The 9,734-nt window shown below is 26.7% G+C and overlaps 1 long non-coding RNA gene across 1 annotated transcript; it reads right to left on the bottom strand.

The window, feature by feature from the left end:
- Nucleotides 1-1,043: 1,043 nt before the first annotated feature.
- Nucleotides 1,044-2,390, bottom strand: LOC136975387 (uncharacterized). The gene is made up of 3 exons (XR_010880785.1): nt 2,232-2,390; nt 1,293-1,479; nt 1,044-1,213 (listed from the first exon to the last, which is right to left on the bottom strand). It is a non-coding gene; the product is annotated as an uncharacterized lncRNA (long non-coding RNA).
- Between the last annotated feature and the right edge of the window lie 7,344 nt (nt 2,391-9,734).

Below are 9,734 nucleotides of genomic sequence, written 5' to 3' on the forward strand. Positions count from 1 at the left end.
GATAATGTTCAAAACGTTCTAAAAAATTGATGTTTCAATTCACAATCGATTCAGAAATAATTTAAGACAAAACAGAAATATTTCTTTGAATAAAATCTTAATTTGATAAGAATCTTCTTAAAATATTTAAGACTAATAACTTACAGTTATTAGTTGCGTATGCGTTAATATAAACGTTAAAAAGTTAATTTGTTCGAACCAATACCAATTGTAGCCTATTTATTAACTAGTGAACACCTAATAACCCTTAAGGAAACAGATTATCAGACAAAGATAATAAATATTTTTGATATTAAGTGTATTCTTATGAAAACAGATTAGATCATTTTTTAACGTAGATAGCAATGATATACATTAAACAATGTAATTTCTCATCACAGAAAATAGAAACAGTTAAGATAAAGATGCTTTATTGTTCAATGAATATTTTTTTTGTCTGAAGGGTATGCATAACTGTAGTTGTTTTCTATCAATATCGTTAATATAACAGATTCTGTGCACAGTTAATTACAATTATTTTCTTATTTAAATTATCGTTTATATTTTCTCTTGATTATTCTGCAGTTTTCTTAATAGGTAGAGTCATTTTAAAGTCAGTCATACGTGCGAGTTAAATAATTCGCCATATAAGTTTAAATTCGTGTTTAAAAATTTTAAAATGCCTAATAAATTTTAAAACCAATTAAATTTAAACAGTATTAAGATTCTATTTGTTGGTTAAATCAATTGTAAACAACGGAATAAATAGACTTAGTTTTAAATAAATAAATTTAATTAAAGTATAATCTCTGCTATAATGATATTATAGACTTTTCACTAAATTTTTCAACGGATCGAATGGATGATTCTAAATTCTCTTTGTTTAAAATTTTACCAGTAATTCGACTGCTTTGACACGGCAGATTCATAGAAACTAAAATGAATGCGGAATAAAATTTTAACAGATTTATTCCTTAACTCGTAACTCTTTAAACCTTAAATTTTTAATATTTCGTCGAAATTTAAAATTGTAGTGGTTAAAATAATTTTAAAGCAATCCACAATTAAATTTATGCTATGAATTTATTAATAGATTCAATCTATTGTCCGTAAACTTTATTTTCAACCATTTTTACAAAATTTCAGTTTAAGATTTTGAAGCTGTTTTTTGTTTTACTCTCTTCCAAACTTTAGTCGATTTTTTTTAATATCCAAAATTATAATCGAAATATATCTGAAAAATTAATAATAATTTTTATTATTAGTCTGAAACAATGATTTACACCGTTTAAAACTTTAAATGAAAAACTTACTTTACCAGTAAAGACCATATCTGTATGGTACAGCACCCAAATAACCGTGATTATACACTCGGCCAGTCAATGAACTAGCGTATTGACCAGTTGTGTAATCGTAGTAGTTGCCAAGATAATCCTTTGCACCACCCAAATAGGGAATGGCGCTTACAGAAGCCACCAAGGCGACAACAAGCAATACAAACTGCAAAGATAGGTATTCATAAAATTTATTGTAATATATTATATTGAACTTTTGTAATATTTCACTCATTAAATTACAATTAATTATTATAAAATGTATTTGTATACTTATGCATATCTGAACACATAAATTTATTAGCTTATAATAACATGAATCAAAAAAGGTATTCAATTAATTACGAGTTAATACAATTAAATCTGAAAAATAATATTTGTATGCAGATTTAGTGAAACAAAATATTAAAGTCTTATCAGTATAGATATAAAACTATGTATACTGAGATATATAAACAGCATACTATATTGATAGTATATACTGTACATATTTAATACATATTTTTATATATGTGTGTTAAATATATGCAGAAGACCGTATGGCCGAGGATGTTAAAAAACAAGACTACCGTTCTGGATGGTCAGGGATCGAATCCTAGAAGTTTTCGTAGGGTCATCTGCTCCGAATATATCGGACCCAACCTTCATCACACAGCCGCCCTATTGTGGCGGAACTCATAATAGGTATTACAATTTTTTTGACTTTTCTGCCCTGTGGGAAGAGTCAAAAAATTGTATACAGATACTATAAAAATATGCATTAAATATGCTAAAATACTGTAATATACACTATATAACCAAATGCAATATTTTTTGACAGGTTTTGTATTCTACTTGGCCTATTTAAATTAAAAGATTGTTAAGATTTATAAAACATTAATTTCTATCAATAAGAATTGATTATAGTTTAATACTTACGAGTTTGTTCATGCTGACTTTATAACTAGATAGTCAAAACTACCAAGTGAATCGATTTCTTCCTCTTTATATAGTTACAGGTGTCACGGTCATAGATGAGCATTTATAATTGTGGTCACTCGTAACTGTTTCTACCTTTCTCCAAAATGAAGGACTGGGTGTGTCTCTTCAATGATTATTCATCTTGGGAAAACAGTTCAAGGATTTTAATGATGCAATATTAAATTGAAGATCGTTTTAATTTCAGAAGTACTTTCTACAGTTTTTAAAATATTCTTAACTTTCTTTTACAGATATAATTCTGAATTTATTACATAGAAATCGTTTTCTATGTGAAATAATAAGCCGAAAACCTTCTAATGTAGAAACTGGAAATATTTTTATATACTGGAATTTTTTGGCGTAAATGCAGCTAATTTCAAATCACAATTAAAACACATTCCAAGAGTATTGAATTTTTATGTAAATATTTTTTCTTTGCACCGCATAAACGTTTTCAGTGTTTTCGACACGCTAACGAAACATAAAAGACTTAAATTGAAGAAGAACCAATTCGAAATATGAATTGTGATAGTTTTTAAATTCTCTTCTTTTTATAAATTAATAAATACATAAACTTTATACAACGGAAACCTGTCGAGACGGGTACCATCGCGTTTCGTTTCAGGCGGGTTTTACTGTATTACTATTGTAAGAACAAAATAAATTTAATTAAATAGCCATACATATAATTAAAATAAAATAAATATATGAAAATATGAATTAATTAAATTTATATATCGTATAAATTATAAAATGAAAACACGTTAGTACAGAAATATGGAGATTAATATTATGAATAAAATAGAACAATTACTCAATTTCTTAATTTATTGGGCTAATTTAGTTATGTATTTTTAAGTAATTACAAAATATTTAAAATTCTTTATTAATACTGTCTGACAGTCTAACTCTTTTATTGTGAATTGATATTTGTATTGATAATAATAATGTTAAACGGCGGGATGACAATGGTAGTGAAGGAGTCATCCTAGCAGCCATTTGGGAGGAGATTCGTTATCAAATCCAAGCAATGAACCACACAAAATTCTTGTGTGTATCTGTCCTTGATATATAGAACCTTCATTGGGCCACAGTGGGTCTGGTCAATTTACCCATGACGAATCTACATAATGAAAGGCTGCCTGAAAAGTTAGTGTCGTTTAAAAGTAAATTAAAAAGCTTTTATATTATATACAGTATATATATTAAATAATTTAAAATAACGTTAATTGTATATATAATTCAACATGCTTTTCAGTAAAATAACCTTAATCATTAATTTCAGGAAATTATTGACGGAAGATTATTTCACCGAAAGATATTTCAACGTCTAGATAAATTTTAGTTATTGGCAATATTTTCCTCGTGTGTTTTCCAAAAAATGTGCAGAAGGAGCTCATGAAACGACCGTATTTGAAAAAAAACACTTAAAAGTTTGTTATGTTAATAATTAATAAAAACTGTACAAGATATTTCGAACATTCTATAAATCTTCTATTTGTAATTTTCCTTAAAATCTCAGATTTTTCTGATTAGCTTATTAATGAAATCTTTCGTTCCGAAACGCGTATCGGCCTATAGAAGATTCGGAAATAAAGATGATGTAAGAATGCCTTGTGTCCATTAATACACCTAGTCGTGAGGAAAAAAAAAAAAAAACAAATAAAAGAAGACACGGTCTCGGAATACATAAGAAGATTTTCATTTTAAAATATTTGATAATTAATATTTTTAATTAGGTATCATAGACGAATATAGAGTTTTTAAACAAAGATTTTTCAACTTAACTTTATGAGTTAGACTCTTGCAAAATAAAAGTTAAGAGAAAAATACTTTTAACATTTTTGTAAATGACATAAAAATAATCAGTCCTAAACATTAAATTTAGAAAACAGTTAAATTATTATTTTATTTCTTAATATTTTGATATCTTATACTTATTATTCTATTGATGGTTAAATGTCAGAGAGGTCATATGCCTTATCTGGAGTAGGATCTGATTTAATGATTTTACTCATTAGCGTTTACATTTATATATATATATAATATTAATTTACCTTGATATTAATATTTCAAGTCATTTTGTAATTTAGTTTTATTAATTTAAATTTTTATCTTAATTTATAAATGAGATATATTGTTTGAGTTTAATTTTGCAGCTTTTAAATTCATTTTTCAAATGTTATATTGCATTTCCAATGTAATGTAACAATTTTGTAATAATTATTTTAACCAAATTTATTTAATCCCTGTAAATAGACTTTTAACTAAATTTTTTTAAATATTTATTCAGCAATTTTTATAATTAGTACTTTTAAAAAATTATCATTACAAGTTTTAATGATGTTTTAGTTTAGTTGAAAGAAAGAAAAATTGATTAAAAAATATAATATTTAAATAAATATGAAATTATAATTATATTGTTAATTTTAATATTTTAAAAGCACTGTTTACAATCAGTTATAATTTCAAATTTTATATGATTAATATAAAACACAGAAATTATTTTCTATAAAATTATTTAAAATTAACAGAAAATAATTAATTGGAAATTCTTAATGTATAGAATCTGGCTTTCAAGTTAAAGAATATATTAACCTTGAATATTTTGAACCACACCTAACTTATTTTATTATCATTTTTTTAAATGATACTACTCTGACCAAGGTGATCTAACTGTATTTTAGACGTTCCACCCATAAAACATCTTTATAATAGGATCCGTTATTACGTATTATAACCTACTTTCTCCCTTTATTTGAATTACCAGTTTCCCACTTATACAAACCTGTTTTATATAAAAAAATTAAAAAATAAACAATTCTATTTTAATTTCTAATCAAGATAACTATCTCATGAAATATATATTTAAACATTTTTGTAAAATTTCCCAAACATTTTTTCAATTCAATAATAATATTTATTATAATCTATGTTTTCATTTTTATTATTAAATTTTTATTAATGTATTATTTAAATATTAAATTATTTGCTTATTATTAATTTTATTTTCTGATGGATGTTTACAAATTGTGTAATATTAAACTTAAAAAAAATACTTCTAAAGTTATTTACTTATTTATTTAATTTATGTAATTGAAAATATATTTTTTAGTTTTTTTATTTATTCACTTTTTGAGTGAGATAAAAATATTCTACTGACTAGAGGGTAAGAATTGTTGATATAAAAGAGTTAATAAACAATTTAATTAAATTAAAGTTTATGAAGTCTAATTTCAATATAATTTAATATATTATTTAACTTTTATGATTATTAATTGTATTTTTTGTTACATGAAACTTCTTAAGTAGTAATTAAAAGGAATAGTATAGAAATATTAATTCTGTTCCAACTGTTATACTGCATAAAAAAGACAAAAATATACAGTTGAAGGTCATTTAAAAAATTGAAATTATTTAATTTTAAATCTACAAAATTTAAAAATTTTTGTCCTGGCAATTTTTTTATCAAATATTTTATTTTTAATTTAATCAAATTATAATAATAAGAATTGCCTTTAAATTAAAACAATTTAAATAAAAAATATAAAAAAAGCTATTTAAAGTATTATAATTTATGATTAGAGATATATTCTATGCTACTGAGTATTTTGTTTATTAAAAAAATAAATGCAACCAATAATGTTAAATTTTCTGACTATATTTAACTTGTGATTTAAGTTTATCAATATGTATGTGATATAATAGAATTTTTCTCTAAATACAGTAAAACCTGATTTATGTGGCCACCTTCGGGGTATACAATTTTTAGCCACATAAGTGAGGTGGCCAACTAGGTGCGGTTATGAAAAAAATTGGCATACAAAGCTATAATTGCTAACCTGCTAAAAGTTTAATATAGATTATAAATATAAACAAAAAATAAAAATTTCACATAATATTAATACTATATACTTTGCAATATACAGTAATCCTATCTCCCCTATATAGAGGGAGTGATGAAGAAATTGTGTAAATATAAAAGAAAAAATATATATATACAGTAATTCAATACTTCCATACAATGTACAGTACAGTATATAGATAGGTGTAATATTGAAATAGAGTGTACTGTACATGTAGATGAATGCAAGTACAGTAAAGTACTAAACAGAATTATTTAGTTTCCATAGACGGAATGAATATGTTTATAGAAAAAGTGTTATTGATTTAACTGGCTTTCACCTCAGGTTCATTGATATTTTTCTTTGTTGAGTGTTGCAAGTGACATATCAATGACATAGACCGATCATCTCTAATTTATTATTTTTACAAAATACTCTTAGACTTTTTATAAAATTATTAGACACACATAACTGTTTTTCTTCTTACTGAATTTTGGAAATAAATTTTAATTTGGCGAGTGTAAACGAAGATTATTTTATTTGAAAGTCATTTGTTGGAGGGGACTGGGCAAATTGTTCCAAATCTATAGCAACAAAGCCCAATTCCATTTAAAATGCTTTAAAAAATACGTTCGGTTTTCCTATTCTGTTGGCCACGTAAACGGGAATTAAATCACTTTAGGACACTTTTATCTTGACTATTTAAGTGAGGTGGCCACAATGCGAGGTTTTACCGTATGATTTTTTTCTTCCGATAATCCAAAAATGTAATGTTATTGGAAATATTGTACGTTGGTGTTATTTTTCTAAAATTTGGCATTCTTGCCAGAACATTTAACATAAATATCTTTCTGAAAGTGTGAATCCGTAGTATTAATCAATATTAAGTCATTGAACTCGTTTCTACATTCCTTCCTTCACTGCTAACTTCTTTATGAAATTAAGTTCCAAAGATTTAATATTTATAATTCGTCTACATTTTTCATTTATATTAAAAAATACGACTCATTTTAAAATAAACGACAGAACTAAGTTAACATTTTACAAACCATCCGATGAATTAAAAATTACCAATGTTATGCGTAATGGTGAGCTAAACTAAGATATTATTTTTGGCCACTTTCCATTAAACACGGGACATCTGTTTAACGGAAATTGGCCAACGCATAATGAAAGCAGGTTGCAAGTAACACACTTGCAATTCCAACATTGTATTCAAACTTGGCATATTAATATAAAATTAAAATAAGAACAGCATGTAATAATAATTTTTCAATCTAATTAACGCAACGTTGGAGTCAATGATTATATTTCGCGAATTACATTGAAATAAAATAATTTAGTTCCTACATTTAAATATAAATTATTTTAAAATTATTGCTGATACATATGTGTATCATTATAAATAAGAATCTTTTTGCCTTAATATTTATTTTATTTCAATATGAATAGATTCATTTTTAATAATATCATTCTTAGTGAACCAGATCGACTTTTCAAATGATGTGTTTCTGGAAAAGTTATCTTATTTTGGATAATTATGAACAGTGGTGATATTCGGCGGGTTCGCACAGGTTCGGCCGAACCCGTTGTTAAAATTTTCCGAACGGGTTCGGGCGAACCCGTTGTTAAAATTTTCAGTTTCCCGAATCTTGTTAAACACACGGAACATTTCTCAGTGGGTTTGTTTTGTTTTTTTTTAAATATATTAAAATATGCGTATTATACTCTGTAATACTACTAAACTAGGGCCTTATACCCCGTTTGCACCGAGCATTTCAATCTAGATTGTGAGCAAGGTCAGGGAGTATGTCTTGGTGCGATCTCTCTCGACCGTTTCAATCGAGGTTTAATTGCGATCGATTCAAGAGAGTTCTTGAATCGATCGCATATTACAGTTATGTATATCCCAGTCATATCCAGTTGTATATGACTGGATCTGCTTTCATCCAGTCATAAGAGAGATCCCAGAATGCCACGCGCGCGAGACAATACAAGATGGCTGTGGAACACGTGTCGGGCTATGGACAGCGAAAGAAAAAGTATAATGTATCTCGAGAGATGATGACATGTGCCTATTTCTAGAAGCGCCATATTGCGGTAAAGAATTTCTCTGCCTTGAAAAAACAAAAAAAAAGAAAAAAAAAGAAAAAGGTCGACAGCTCTAAAATACTATTGTTACCTGGCCTTCTCCCATGGCTCGTTACGTTCTAAATACGCCACTGATTGTTAGATATATGGTTGCAAGAAAAGGTATTGTATTTATTTCTAGCCAAAACTTCCATTTCGTTTGTCGGTGATTGTCAGGGAAAAATTTTCTGCTAGCGAATCCCTTGTTAAATATTTCGAATATCACCACTGATTATGAAATGGTTATTCTGGATTATGGATAGAAATGATGTATTTCTGAAAAAGACGTAACATTATTTATAATTTTCCACTTTTAAAACTATTTAAAGAAGCATGAAATCAAGGTATACTTGTGTAAAATTTTTTTATATTAACCCTCATTGCCACCATTGTTAGAATAAAAACCACGTGTTTACTTTGACGTGACATCTCTTTATTGGAAGAATTTTGGCGTAAAAACTTTACGGCGTAAAAAGTAGAGACATGCTCTACTCTTTTTTCAGTTCTGTTTCAGCCAAAATCTCAGAAAAAATTTTTATGTTTTCTGTTTTATGCTAGATTTTACGCCGAATTTTACGCATGTGTGTTCCTGACCTGTTTCCTGGCTTAAAAAGCACTTGCAGAATATTTTTGTTTTGCAATAGCAAGTTTTTTTTTTTTCTTTTCGTTTGCTTTACTAGAATCTCCTAGTCAAGATGGCATGAAAAAATGGAAGGTTTATTCATAAATTAACACAAAATTAGAAAATTTTGGGTTTATGAATTATTAGAAGAGTGTTATTAGAAAAAATATCATTTCGGTTTAGCAAGACTTTTCTGATTATAGTTTTGTTCTTTAAAATGGTCGTTATAATTATAATTCTAATAAATATTTATCATGATAAATTCTTCATACGTGTTTTGTAAGAAAATACTATTCCACAATACAAGACAACTCTAAAATGAAGACAGCATTACAAGGGATCTACAATTAAAAACAGTCGATGAAAATTTCAATTTGTAAAATTCTTACATAAATTTTTGTCAGGAATATTTATCAGAGATAAATTTATTTTTTAAATAAAAATACTACGTCTATAGTCATCGGATATATTTTATGTTTTAGAAATTTTTATTCCGATTGAAAATTTCACTTTTTTGAAATTTTAAAGTTGACTTTAGACAGACATCTACATTAAAAGTAATTTTGTAATTATCCTACAATTTATACTCATTTGTAATTAATTAACTCTTTCCTCCCCATCGGCACTAAGAGGGCATGTAGAGTTTTGTCGTACCACGTAATTATAGTGTTTGTTGGAAATATCTAAATACCTGAAGCCATATACATTACCATGTAAATTTATTTACAACAATATACAACAATTCGTTTTACACTATCAAACGAAGATTGGTCGGTTAAAAGATCACGTGTAGATACAGGGCGTTTTATTATGGGTTCGGCCAGGTCCACAATATGGCGGTCGGGTGTTGAGAGACGGGGGCCG

This window comes from Centruroides vittatus, unplaced genomic scaffold (genome assembly GCF_030686945.1).
Source record: "Centruroides vittatus isolate TY-2023 unplaced genomic scaffold, ASM3068694v2 contig_1089, whole genome shotgun sequence".
NCBI classification, from domain to species: Eukaryota; Metazoa; Arthropoda; class Arachnida; order Scorpiones; family Buthidae; genus Centruroides; species Centruroides vittatus.